The 13,484-nt window shown below is 40.8% G+C and overlaps 1 protein-coding gene across 4 annotated transcripts in view; it reads right to left on the reverse strand.

Moving 5' to 3' along the window:
- LOC131538716 (zinc finger protein 658B-like) overlaps positions 1–13,484 on the reverse strand; it is a 72,612-nt gene that overhangs the window by 36,565 nt on the left and 22,563 nt on the right. For 3 of the 4 annotated variants that reach the window (XR_009270649.1, XR_009270647.1, XM_058772778.1), the window contains exon 6: positions 4,871–5,202. The gene's annotated coding sequence lies outside the window, so the exon portion shown is untranslated. Of the gene's footprint in view, positions 1–848; positions 1,008–4,870; positions 5,203–13,484 lie in introns of those variants that run through there. The other variant, XR_009270648.1, reaches the window with a different exon arrangement.

Here is a 13,484-nt window from a genome sequence, read left to right on the forward strand (position 1 = left end):
AAAATACCTTATATCCTACATCACATATTTTGATTTTGGACGTCTGGTCACTTTATATCTCATATCAGAATGTTATATTACTGTTAAGTATATTAAATGAATGTTAATTCCTGCTATGAATATTAAAATATGCCGAAACATGTGTCCTGTATCATAGCTACATATATGACCTTTGCAGGAAAAAAACCCGCGTAAAAAATCAGTTCGGTTTTAAGTGAGGTATGATTAATTAAATGCGCTGACAGCTCATTGCACCAGCCAAACACATTACAGTGAATGGAGCGGGTGACCGGTTTAAGATGGCGGCCCCACCGGCAGGAGCGGTCGATAGGGCGTCTATCTAATATGATGTCTATGGTTGTGAGTCTCTGCTGTTTTCTGCACAACTACAGCAAACAGAAGCTGTTATTTTTAGTTTGTCGGATGTAAAACCAACATGAAGTGGATAACTTTTTTAACCTGCAGTGTAGGAGTCACAAGTGTTTTGTCTTAGAGAAATAGTAAAGATAAAAGGTAATGGTTCAATCGAAGGAGTTAAATAAACGTACCTGCTGTAAATTACCAAACTATTGTTAAACCTACCTTATGTTGCCAAAGCATGAGAGTTATGCATTCGTATTTAATTAAGTGATAGCTATCATTATGACAAATAGCTTAAATAACATACTCGCACCGGTGAAGCAGGACAACTTTTGTCCCCCAAAAAAACTTTTGTTTCATGGTGACAGCTGGCAACCCGAACTGTTACTCGCCGGTGATCGACACACAGAGACAGAGAGAGAGAGAGCGAGAGAAAGAGAGAGAGAGTTGTATTGATTTAAACACATTAAATGATTAAAAGCACACACCTTTCTTCCGCCGAATCACAGACGCGGGAGCCAGCAGCCCCTCACTACACAACAAAAGATCCAGGGGGCGGGGTTAGATCCACATCCAGATGTGCAGGTTTAGGTAAATGTAAGGTGGGAGGAGTTAGATCTAGATCCAACCACACCCCCCTTATGACATCACATCGCCAGAGCAAAATAAAAGTCTTGATAAATGCGCAGAACTTTACATCAGTAAACAAATATAAATAATAAGGCGTAGGATGAATTAAAGATACTTAATCAAGGATAAAATGTCATTATCTTGGTCTTAAAATTACAGGATTGTAAAGAACTTCTGAATGTTTCAAAGAATTTGTAGATGAAAATTAAATTTGTGGTTGCAGAGAGATTTATCTATTTAATTTATTAAAAGAAACTGAATCCCGATGTCAATGTAACAATCTTATTCCATCTCAGTTTCTCCCCAGAATATAAACACAATAAATCTAATTTCATCTGTATTTGGTTGAAGTGGACTTCATTAAATGTCCATGACTGTATGATTACATTGACGGTAAGTTTAAAACAGCTATTTTGACTGTCTGAGTAGAAACCTTTAGTTAAAAATGGTTAAAATAACTTAATTAAATTATTTAAATTTCTCCAGATTCTAAAATGTGATTAAAATTAATTGTTACTTAAAAGTTACTTATTAAGCTCTCAGATTTCAAGCTATATATATATATATATATATATAATTTTTTAAAAAAAATTCTCCCTTACCTGAAGTCTTGCAAAAGCAAGAGAAACTGTCCAAAGACAGCCAACAGGGACCAGGCCAGCAGCAGTTTAGATGAAATTGCAAATGAGCAAGCATCAGCAGACCCCATCTGCTGTAGGTTTTACTGCACAATTAGAGACATACCTTGGGGAGGCCCCAATGGCCCGTGAGGACAAACCACTGCAATACTGGGAGGTTAACAAAGTGCGGTTCCCTTCTCTGGCCAAAATGGCAGACAGATACCTCTCAGCACCGTGCAGTAGCGTTGACAGTGAACGACTGTTTAGCTCAGTGTCACACATTGTGAATGAAAGCAGAAACAGATTAACACCTGACCATGCAGAGATGATTCTGTTCATCAAAAAAAAAATCTCCCTCTCACTTTTCCCAAAAATACATAGCCTAGTTCAGAGGCTGCAACATTGTTTGTTAATAGTCAACAACATAGTGTGTTGGTTTGTTTAATAATAGAATAGTGCCACGTAGTTTAAGTGAAAGTTTGTGTACTTAAAAGCAGGAGGCTGTTTTGAGACTTTGTGTAACTGAATGCTAATAAATAATAGTTCTGCTCACTTTTTGTTAAGTTGGGTGTGTTAACTATGCAGCACTTTTCATTTACTTTATCTGGTTATGTTTACATTTTGTCTAAAGTGATGACATTGCCTTTTTTTTGTTAAAACCAAAAAGATGTGTATATTTTTGGCTTGGAATAGCCTTCTTTTAAAGATTTTTGTATTTATCCTTACTAAAGGCAACAAATAAAACCTCCCTCTAAATTAATTGCACTTTCATTTAAACCAAATCTAAGTAGTATCAGATATCGGTATCAGTACTCGGTATCAGCAAGTAAACAAACGAAAATACTCGTACTTGTATCGGTTTGTAAAAAAGTGGTATCGGTTCATCCTTAAATAAAGCTAATGTTTCCTCTCGACTCCAGTGTCGCGTCCCTTTCTTTTTTGCCACCATCTTGCCATTGATCAGTCATATGACCAAGCGCAATCAACGCACCCTGAACACGTGATCTTCTGCAATGGCCACATGTAAAAAACAGACACTCCTACCTCGGTAATAAACACAGAGATGTTAGTCCCGTCCGAATCCGTACATGAAATCACAGACGTCGGCTGATAAGAATTGTAACTCAAACGTCATTTGGAAAACTAGTCCTGTCTGAATAGGGCTTTTGCTCACAGGAATAAATTACGTTTTAAAATATATTCTAATAGAAAGCAGTTATTTTAAATAGTAAAAATATTTCACAATATTACTGCTTTTGGTGTATTTTGGATCAAATAAATGCAGGATGGGGAGAGAATTCTTTAAAAAAACATTAAAAATCTTACTGTTCAATAACTTTTGACTGGTAGTGTAGATATGTATCATTGTATCTAATTGTTTTGGATAATAAAAAAACGTCAGGTCTGACAATATTGTGTCTTTTCGAATTTAAATCTAGATTTATTCGTATTGGCCCATGCAAACCTCTATGAACACACTTGACATGACTTGGTCAAAAAAAAAAAAAAAAAAAAAAATCATCGCAGGGGACGAATTTACGTTTTATTAAAAAGTGTTTGCGTATTCTGTACTAATGTCGTGCGCACACAGGATAGATGCCTGCCTCCTGTGTGAGTCCCTATCAAGCACTTTACAGATTCAGCGAGAAGCACCCAGCTGCAGCCTGCAGATCGAGGCGGGGCTGCATCTGGGGCGGGGCTGCACGTGTCGCCCCGCCCACAAAACTTCTCATTGGTTAGTGGCAAAGTAATGACATGGATCGAGGCGGGGCTGTATCGGGGCTGTATCTTTTATTAAAAATAAATTAAAAAAAATCGCCTAACTTTACTCACTCAACCATGTCACGCAAGGTGTAAGTCTGCTTTTAAAATAACCAGGTCTGCGTTTCCCAAAAGCATTGTAGGCCTAATGCCGCCTTCACGTTCTATCGGAAATTTGATAATTCTCATTATTGAAGTTGTGATTACGAGCTCATCGAAATGGGAGGGCGTTCGAGTGCAATGTTTACCTAGGAAACTCGTATTTATGATAATTCTGAGAGTACTTTAGAAGGCAGCATTAGAAACGTTTTGGTGGGATTATGATTAGGATATAGTGTTCCCAAAATAAGCCCCTTAAAAAGAAATACAGTGGCAAAACTGAACCAGCAGAAATAATATAGGACAAGTTCATATTAACAGTAGCTATACAAATTTATATTGTTTTTCTGTGAATAAAATGATATGTAAAATATTTAGATATTATTATTATTAATTATACATCTATTAAAATGAACCGTAAACTACATTTAATAATAATAATTCAACCAAAAGTATGATTAAGTTTAACAGTCATTGAATGTAGAGCTTGTTTTTTTTATATTACATACTATTATGCTGCTATAGAGTATATGAACTAGAGCAGGTGCCCAATCCTGCTCCTGGAGGACCACTGTCCTGCAGAGTTCAGCTCCATCCCCAATAAACACACCTGAACCAGCCAATCAAGATCTTATTAGGCTTACTAGAAACTTCTAGGCAGGTGTGTTGAGGCAAGTTAGAGCTCAATTCTGCAGGACAGTGGCCCTCCAGGACCGACTTTGGACACCCCTGCACAAGTAAAAAAAAAAACTTTTTTTTGCTAATACTGATTCTATGTATTTCCTTCTTTTTGTAGATCCTTCTCATTGTCATCCCCACCATCTCTCCATCTCTCTCCTCTTTTTTTGTTGTTCTTCACTTTATAACCCAACGGCTCTTTTAAGAGCCATTTCCCCTTGCAAAAATGCACAAAACTGTGTTAAGCAAGGGGGAATGTGAGCAGTATTTAAAAAACTGCACTAGTGAGTGCCCATTCTGCAGTTACACCAGTATGCCACAACTGATGTATTATCACATCAAAAATCACTTTCAGTGGGCAGTGCAACATCATGGTGAGTTTAACAGTCTTTTGCTTATGTCGCTTTAGTTAAAAGTTTAATATGGTGCCGAACCAGCCAGCAATGCACTGTGCATGCTTCTGATTGAATTGCTTGCGAATTTGTAGTAAGGCTCAGTTTGCACATGGATGGTGCTGATGAAAATTCTGTCTTGCGACTGTCCACTGTCCAGAGCAAAATGCAAACAAGTGAAGGTTAAATTTAGGCAATTTTCAACAAACTTATTTTCTTTTTTTGCCCTTTCAGATTTCACCATTCTAAAATGTAGTTTAAAATGTTGGGCAAAGTCCCACTTTCACTGCTGCTATTGTTCAGCGACTGTAATAACTCGGGCAAATTTACTGTAGCACATCGCCACCCATGCTTCACCACCAACCCAGCCTCAGTCTTCCTCCTCGGTCCAGCAGATGCCGCATCAGTCTTCCTCCTAGCGGCCTCAGTCTTCCTCCTCGGTCCAGCAGACGCCGCATCAGTCTTCCTCCTCGGTCCAGCAGATGCCGCTTCAGTCTTCCTCCTCTGTTCAGCAGACGCCGCCTCAGTCCTCCTCTTCGGTTCAGCAGATGCCGCCTCAGTCTTCCTCCTCTGTTCAGCAGACGCTGCCTCAGTCCTCCTCCTCGGTTCAGCAGATGCCGCCTCAGTCTTCCTCCTCGGTCCAGCAGACTGTTACGCCCCGTCTAGGGGTAAAGGACGCAACATGAAAAGAGAGAGTGGAAGCGGGGAATCTTTTGAGGGTTTTAATGAAACCAAACAAAAAAAAACAGTGGTCAAGCAAATAAATAGGGAATTTTCTTCGAGTTGACCTGGCCAAAATAACAAACAAAACTCTTACTTTAAAACCTCTTACCTAAACCCTAACAAAAAGAAAGGAAAATAAAAGTACAATATTTTAACCTAACTTCCTAGCCAGAAACAGAGATCAAAAGGTTTACAATAAATAATAATGGCGTCAAACTCCTTACTTTCCCAAACCCTCAAGATTTACAATCATGTGCAAACTATTTACAAGCTCAAGCAAACAGTGTTAAAGGGAATCCAAATCAGTGTCAGTAACAGTCAATCGGGTCAAAATACCAAACAGTTTCCTACTTACAATCTGTAACTCTTTTCAGAAGACAAACAATGATCACTCTTAACAATCAAAATGCATATAAACACGCGCGTGCACACAGCCACCAAAACCAACAATTCTCTCCTCACAACAACACAATGCCCTCCCAAAGGAAGTGACATCAGGGCTTTTAAGGTGTCCTGGAATCGAATGCACCAATCAAGATGGGCCAATAATTAGCCTGTAGGAGCCAATCAGCACCGTACCTGGACACAAACACTTCCAAAACAAAAGAGAGAAAGAAACGAGAGAATACAAACCAAAGGGTTGTAACACAGACGCCGCCTCAGTCTTCCTCCTTGCCGCCTCAGTCTTCCTCCTCGGTCCAGCAGATGCCGCTTCCATCTTCCTCCTCAGTTCAGCAGATGCCGCCTCAGTCACCTGCCATCCTCCCAAAATGCTCAGCTCCTAAAAAGAGGACTGTCACTTGCAGCCAATGTGATTTGACCTTACTGGCCAAAAATCTACGAACTCACATTAGAAGGCATCACACTGAGAAAGAATATACAATTACTCCTGAGAGGCACTTTCAATCTCAGTGCATTGATGAAAAAATTGGCATTTTTGCTGTTGAAAAGGCTTTTCTTGGTCAAGCAACACCCATTCACGTAATAAAAAATACTTGGGGCCCAAACTATCGCTCAGCATGTGAACTTGACCAGTGTATTTTAAATGCAGAGTTTGCCCATAACACTGGGATACTGCCCTTTGAGTGTTGCCATGTCAAATCGCTGTCTTTTTGTAAACTAGTTGACAACCCCAATGTTGCACTGACAGAGAACAGTCTCTCTCAGCTGGTGCAGCAGAAGTGGTTTGGTGAGGCAAGAAAAGCCCAGCTGTTAAAGTTGCAGCAAGAGGCAAACACTGCAGAGACACCTTTGTCTTTTCATGTCAATGTTGGAGGTCCATCAACAAACCATTTCATTTCTGTGTTTGAACCAACAATGTCCTATTACAGCAGGATGGGAAGAGTCATGGTGGCTTATAATAATAAAAAAAATAACTGGCATTGTCCTTGTGCCCGGCCTCGCCAATCATGCATTCATAAAGCTACAGCAAAGTGGCATCTTTTTCAGATAATGCCACAACTCTTCAAGAGAGTCAAGAGTTCAGAGGAGGTTTTCAACTCTGTACATACATGTAATGATGCCAGCTGCCAAGATGTTTCATATCCCCCCAACTCTCCTACTGTTAAAAGGATGATGCAATACATGCTGGAAAATAAGAAAATTCCAGTTGAAATTCCACAGACCATTCTGCAAAAGTCAAAACATGGAAAGGCTTTCAATACGTTCCCAAAACATCTTGTGCCTGAGGAAGTTGAATGCAGAATATGCAAGGAAGTTTTGAGTGAGCCAATGATAGCTAACATGAACTAATAATGAACTGCACTTATACAGCATTTTTTAATCTTTGTTAATGTTAATCTCAACATTTACTAATACATAATTAATCTTGCTAACATTAGTTAATGCTGTGTTAACTAACATGAACAAACAATAAACAACTGTATTTTCAATAACTAACGTAAACGAAGATTAGTAAATACAACAACAAATGTATTGCTAATGGTTAGTTCATGTTAGTTAATACAGTAATGTATAATGAACCTTATTGTAAAGTGTTACCATTAATTTTAATAACATCTTAAGACAAGGCATTTGCTGAGAATATTTAACTTTTATTTAAATGTTAATAATACATGTAACAGTAAAGCATATACTGAAATTAAAATAAAAAAACGACCATAAATAACTTATAAATTGTAAATGACCAACACACATGAATAGAAATAACTTAAAACTTAAGTTGTAAATAAACTAAATTTGTAGACATTGCGATTGCAATGTGACAAGTCAAAAGCAGTAATTGGATTCTTGGTTGGAAATGTACATAATTAACATTTTCCAAAAATTAACAAATTTACAGTGTTTTGTTTAATACAATATATTTTTTACCAGGTATAAGTAATTAACAGGTTCACAGTTTTGTTTTATATAATTAAGTATTAATACCATGTAGGTCTATTGTTTCAACCGCATTTCCTGTTTACCGCGGCGTCGACGTCATTATCGTTGCGTCGACGTCATTACTTTGCCACTAACCAATGATAAGTTTTGAGGGCGGGGCTACACGTGCAGCCCCGCCTCGATCTGCACATTTACATTTACATTTAGTCATTTAGCAGACGCTTTTATCCAAAGCGACTTACAATTGGGGAATACATCGAGCGATTAATCTTGAAGAGGCAATCAGACATATGAAGTGCTTGCAACACCAAGTCTCAGACATTGTTCAAATAAATACAAACTACCAAAGGAAGGAATAAGTAAAGATAATTTTTTTTTTTTTTTTTTTTTTTAAGTTTAGGATGAAGTCAAGTGCTGTCGAAAGAGATGAGTTTTCAGTTGTTGCTTGAAGATTGACAGGGATCCAGCATTCCGGATAGAGGTGGGAAGATCGTTCCACCAGCCAGGAATGGTGAATGAGAATGATCTAGAGAGTGATTTTGCGCCTCTGTGATGGTATCACGAGGCGCCGCTCACTAGCAGATCTCAGATTTCTGGAGGGATGTAGTTTGTTAATAGAGAGTGCAAGTAAACGGGTGCTGAGCCAGTGGTTGTTCTATATGCAAGCATCAGTGTCTTGAACTTGATGCGAGCCGTGATTGGTAGCCAGTGCAGGGAGATAAAGAGAGGTGTAACATGGGCTCTTTTGGGCTCGTTGAAGACCAGTCGTGCCGCTGCATTCTGAATCATTTGTAGAGGTTTGACTGTATTAGACGGAAGTCCAGCCAGAAGAGCATTGCAATAGTCCAGCCTAGAAATGACAAGGGCCTGGACAAGAAGTTGTGCAGCATGCTCTGTCAGAAAGGGCCTGATCTTTCTGATGTTATATAGTGCAAACCTGCAAGATCGAGCAGTTTTGTAATGTGGTCTTTGAAGGTCAGCTGATCATCAAAGATTACACCAAGATTTCTGACCGAAGTTGATGGGGTTATTGTTGATGAACCTAACTGGATCGTGAAGTCATGCTGTAGAGTCGGAGTGGCAGGGAGGACAAGAAGCTCAGTCTTTGCCAGGTTGAGCTGCAGGTGATGTTCTTTCATCCATGCCGAGATGTCCGCCAGGCAACCTGAGATCCTTGCAGTTACCGTTGGATCATCTGGTTGAAAAGAGAGGTAGAGCTGTGTGTCATCAGCGTAGCAATGGTATGAGAATCCATGTGCCTGTATGATGGGACCCAGTGATGTAGTGTATGTGGAGAAGAGGAGGGTCCAAGAACTGATCCCTGAGGAACCCCAGTGACCAGTGTATGTGCTTTGGATACCTCACCTCCCAGGCCACCCTGAAAGACCTACCAGTGAGATAGGATTCAAACCAGCGAAGTGGAATGCCAGAGATGCCCAGTGATGAGAGGGTGGACAGGAGTATCTGATGATTGACAGTGTCAAAAGCGGCAGATAGGTCCAGCAGAATGAGGACTGATGATTTGGAATGGGCTTTTGCAATTGCAGGGCTTCAGTGACCGAGAGAAGCGCAGTCTCAGTTGAATGGCCCCTCCTGAAACCTGACTGTTTAGCATCCAGTTTGTCGTTCTGTGAAAGAAACAGTGAGACTTGGTTGAAGACAACTCGTTCAAGTGTTTTCGCTATGAACGGAAGGAGAGAGACAGGTCTGTAGTTTTCTATAAGAGAAGTGTTTAATGTAGGTTTTTTGAGCAGTGGGGTTACCCGAGCCTGCTTGAACGCAATGGGGAAGTTACCTGTGAGTAGGGATGTGTTGATGATGTGTGTGAGTGCAGGTAAGAGTGTGGGTGAGATTGCTTGGAGAAGGTGTGAGGGGATTGGGTCAAGAGGACATGTTGTAGGATGGTTGGAGAGGAGAAGCTTGGATACTTCAGCTTCAGTGAGTGGACAGAAAGAAAAGATGGGAGTTTTAGCAGTGGATGTGGTAGGGTGAGGGTCCTGTGTGCGTGGAGGTGAAAACTGACCACTGATTGATCTAGTTTTGTCTGTAAAGAAAGTGGCAAAGTCATCAGCTGTAATAGAGGTGGAGGGAGGAGGTGGAGGGGACAGAGGAGGAATTAAATGTTCTGAAGAGATTACGCATGTCTGGAGCGCTGTCGATCTTGTTGCGGAAATGTGAGGATTTGGCAGTGTGGACTTTAGCAGAGAAGGATGTGAGCATAGACTGGTACCTACTGAGGTCCGACAGATCGTTTGATTTGCGCCATTTTCTCTCTGCCGCTCTGAGTGTAGTCCGATGTTCACGAAGAACCTCGGATAACCAGGGGTTGGAAGGAGCAGCCCGTGCGGGCCTAGAGGAGAGAGGACAAATGTCGTCTAGACAAGAGGTTAAGGTAGAGCATAAAGTCTCAGTAGCTGCGTTTACATCCAGAGATGAGAAATGGGTGGGTGAAGGAAGAGAGGAGGATACCACAGAGGAAAGATGGGAAGGAGAAAGGAGCGCAGGTTTCGTCTAAAAGTAACTGGTAGGGGTTGGTGGCACAGGAGAAGCAAAGTGTAATGTAAATGTAATGAAGAAATGGTCCAGTATGTAGCGGTTGTACCAGAATGTTATCTGCAGTACAATTGCGTGTGTAAATTAAGTCAAGTTGGTTGCCTGATTTGTGCGTGCTAGTAGTGGTAAGGCGTTTGAGATCAAGCGAAGCTAGGAGTGCATGGAAGTCTGTAGCATAAGGCTTGTCTAGGTGAATGTTGAAATCACCAAAGACTAGGAGTGGAGTGCCATCCTCCACGAAAGAGGACAGCAGCCCGTCCAGCTCCTCTAGGAAGGTGGCTAGAATTTGGCTAGGGGGACGGTAAATGACCACGATCTGGAGTTTTATCGGAGCTGATACAGTAATGGCATGAGATTCAAATGAGTTGTAATTGCATAGGGAAGAGCGGGTTGAGTATTTCCAATTGTTAGAAATGAGCAGACCAGTGCCTCCACCCCGGCCAACTTGCCGGGGGGTGTGAGAGAAAGAGAGATTAGTAGAGAGAGCAGCTGGGGTTGCTGAGTCTTCTGGACGAATCCAGGTCTCAGTCAAGCCCAAGATGCTGAGCGTGATTTTAAAGAAAAGAGAAATGAAGTCAGCTTTGTTGACAGCTGACTGACAATTCCAGAGACCCACAGAGAAGGAAAGAGGTGTAGTGAAGGAGGTAGAGATAAGGCGCAGGTTAGCAGGATTACGTTGCCGTCTGCGTGGGACGTTAGAGCGTGGTTGAGAGAGAACCGGAATAGTTTGGAAACACATGATAGAGGTGGCAGGAAAGAGGATGGAAACGGAGAGTGTGTAAGGGAAGGGGGAAAAAAGAAAAGATACTTAAGTGTGTCGCCGGAGTCGTTGCTCGGTTAAAGTCGCGAGGAAAAGTCGATGGTCTTTACCCTCGTCTGTCTTCACACGAGGAGGCTGAACGCTTCGCTGATGCTTCCGCGTCAGCGCTCGGACCTCTGATAAATACAGCCTAACACACTACCGTGAAAACAGCTGTGGCGGCTTCTGATTGGCCCAGCCAATAGCCTTGTGCAAATAACTCAAGACGAAACTAACACTTCGCTAGCAAGGAGCACTGAAAATGATCCAGGTTCCTTCTTAGCCGAGGTGCAAATTATTATAATTAACAGAAAGTGCAATCAAACAACGAAACCTCAACGAAAATGCAGAATAGAAATAGAAGGAAACGAAAGTATTCCTTCCCAACAGCAGGTAAATAATTTAAACAACAGATCTATGACTAAGTATCGCAACACTTACGAGCTGCTGTCCGCCTCTTCTGGTGAATATTCGCTTCTCCCGACTTGTAATAGCGAACAGGCAGTTTAAATACTTTTACAGTCGCTGTGGTCGGCTTCTGATTGGCCCAGCCAATAGCCTTGTGCAAATAACTCAAGACGAAACTAACACTTCGCTAGCAAGGAGCACTGAAAATGATCCAGGTTCCTTCTTAGCCGAGGTGCAAATTATTATAATTAACAGAAAGTGCAATCAAACAACGAAACCTCAACGAAAATGCAGAATAGAAATAGAAGGAAACGAAAGTATTCCTTCCCAACAGCAGGTAAATAATTTAAACAACAGATCTATGACTAAGTATCGCAACACTTACGAGCTGCTGTCCGCCTCTTCTGGTGAATATTCGCTTCTCCCGACTTGTAATAGCGAACAGGCAGTTTAAATACTTTTACAGTCGCTGTGGTCGGCTTCTGATTGGCCCAGCCAATAGCCTTGTGCAAATAACTCAAGACGAAACTAACACTTCGCTAGCAAGGAGCACTGAAAATGATCCAGGTTCCTTCTTAGCCGAGGTGCAAATTATTATAATTAACAGAAAGTGCAATCAAACAACGAAACCTCAACGAAAATGCAGAATAGAAATAGAAGGAAACGAAAGTATTCCTTCCCAACAGCAGGTAAATAATTTAAACAACAGATCTATGACTAAGTATCGCAACACTTACGAGCTGCTGTCCGCCTCTTCTGGTGAATATTCGGCTTCTGCAGGCTGCAGCCGGGTGTACTTGGATTCAACTGCTCTCCTCTCCTCCTCCTGGCTCTTTACGCCACATCACTCACCGCAGAGCAAGCCTGTTCTTGATGAAGCTGCTGTGAAAACGTGGGAAAAGCCGACGAAGAAGAAGTTGGGGTGAAGCGTTCTTTATAGGCGGAGCAAAACACTTCATGGCTCCATCTATAGCATTGTGATTGGGTGGTTTACGCTGTCAATACAGGAGACAAACCAATGGGCCACTGGCTGCTCTTGATGGTCCTTGGCAAAAAAAAATAATAATTCTGTCGGCTCCTTCAGTGCGTCGGCCCACCGGGAAAATGCCCTGTATGCCCGATTACCAGTCCAGCCCTGGATACCAATTATAATCAATTTTAATAAAATACAAGACTACATTATAAAACTCAGGAGAGTGTGTATTTTAATATCTCTGTTCTCAGTCATAATGACAGTTTCTTGCGTGAACGTTATAGGCCTATTATACCCAATTGTATTCTTTCCTTTTCGTATTAGTGTTTAAAATATTTATTTTGAAATTAATTAAGTAAATTTACTTAATTAACCAAACATTACTGGGCTATAACAGCCGTCATATCATACCCTGCCATGCCCAGCTGATGCAAAGAATATGATTTATATCTACACAGAAGAAAGCCCAGTCTATAAACAAACAAGAACGAATATGTTTGTTGGGAAGCTTTGAGATCGTTACCATTAAAGAGAAGTGATGAGAGTTCACATGATCCATTTGGCATGTAAACAAAAGTTTTGTATAGATTTATAAAACTTTTTGGAGTGGCATTTATAACACACTTAAATTGGTTACGTTCATTTAGAACACAAGTCACTGAAGGATAACAAACTCCTGTCCTTATTCAGTAAATGAAGAACTAGCATAACTAAACACCCTTTTCAAGCCAACCAAGAGTACATAGAGCTATAGCCTAAATCTAAATATAATAAATCTGTTGTTCTATATTGGGGTTCTGTATGGAATGAAGGTGTGATTATATAATCTTTTCCAATACAGCAAAACATTTTTATCTGTGATTTAACTCTGCACAGCTAAATAAAACAGGCTTGGTGCTGATTAAAATTTCTGAAATAAATATTTCTGTAAAACGCTTAGTTTGCACAGAAGAAAGCCCGATCTAGGACCTGCCCCGTACAGTTTAAGAATCGGTATGCTGATACAGCAGCAGAGGACTATTATTTTCTTGAACGGAACAGAGGAAAGACTGATGACGTCACGGGTTCAGATTTGGTTGACCAATCGGCAGAAAGGGGCGTCTCATGACTGCCCACAAAGGGGACAACGAATTTTGAAGTCGTTT

This window comes from Onychostoma macrolepis, chromosome 04, assembly GCF_012432095.1.
Source record: "Onychostoma macrolepis isolate SWU-2019 chromosome 04, ASM1243209v1, whole genome shotgun sequence".
NCBI classification, from domain to species: Eukaryota; Metazoa; Chordata; class Actinopteri; order Cypriniformes; family Cyprinidae; genus Onychostoma; species Onychostoma macrolepis.